Genomic DNA, 1,047 nt, shown 5'->3' on the forward strand with positions numbered 1-1,047 from the left:
AAGCTAATTTTCTTAGAAAAATCTGCGCCAATTTAAACAAAAACAAATCAACAACAAAAAAATTTAGAATGAGTTAACACTAAATATTTTTGCTTCTGTCTGATAAAACTATATTTTCTTTTTCTTTATTGCATCATCTATTTGCAAGATCAGATGTCAGCCTGGAATATTGATAAGAACGGATCGGGATGTTGAAAATGCGTGCATTGGACAGTTTGTTGAAAACCTTGAGTGTAGGAAAAGTATGCTGGTTTATATACTGCGTCTGCGTGGAATGCTTGATTTCTTTATAAGACAACGTTGCATAGGTAGCAAAAATTCCAAATTCTTTCATATGTTTAAGTATGCGTTTGTGTCATTATGTCTAGTAAATCTTTCAGAATATATGTATATATATGGTATGAGAATGAAAACAAAAAAGACTATCAAAATATTTGAAGCTAAATTTATATACGTAAACATTTAAAAGAGCAAAGTTATCATCGGAAATTGCCCAAGAACACGAAACATTCAAGCACGCATACCCGTAAAGAATTTCTTAATAAAACTACATTAACAAAAACATTCAGAGGTTTCAATATCAACCTTAGTCCTTTTTCCCCTTTTTTCTATACAGCAAGAAATTCCCCGACTAATCAAGAACACCAATACATAATCCAAAATACCATTCTCTACTCTTCACTCTCACCGAAGCAGCAACCACATAGAAGAGATTAGTTTCCCCAGATTTTTTTACATGACAAGAGGACGAAGGATAACACACTCGCCCGCAACTGTTAAATGAAAACAAAAGTACTGCCGGTCAGGATGCAGGCAAGGCCTTGTTCTCCGAGGCACCAAAGGCCGATGTCTAAATATATCAGTAAAAAAAAATCTTAAAAAAGTAAGGATGGACAGCTTTGAAGAAGAAAATGAAGGCGCTTGGTGAGGCGAGACGAATGGTTTAGGGATGAAGATAAGTGATTAATTGGGATGATTAATTGCCAAGATGGAGGAATGAGTTGGCTGAGGATGTCGAGGGTAAAGGGGGGGGGCGATTTGGGTAAA

The sequence above is a fragment of the Penaeus monodon genome, chromosome 23, assembly GCF_015228065.2.
Source record: "Penaeus monodon isolate SGIC_2016 chromosome 23, NSTDA_Pmon_1, whole genome shotgun sequence".
In the NCBI taxonomy this organism is placed as follows: domain Eukaryota; kingdom Metazoa; phylum Arthropoda; class Malacostraca; order Decapoda; family Penaeidae; genus Penaeus; species Penaeus monodon.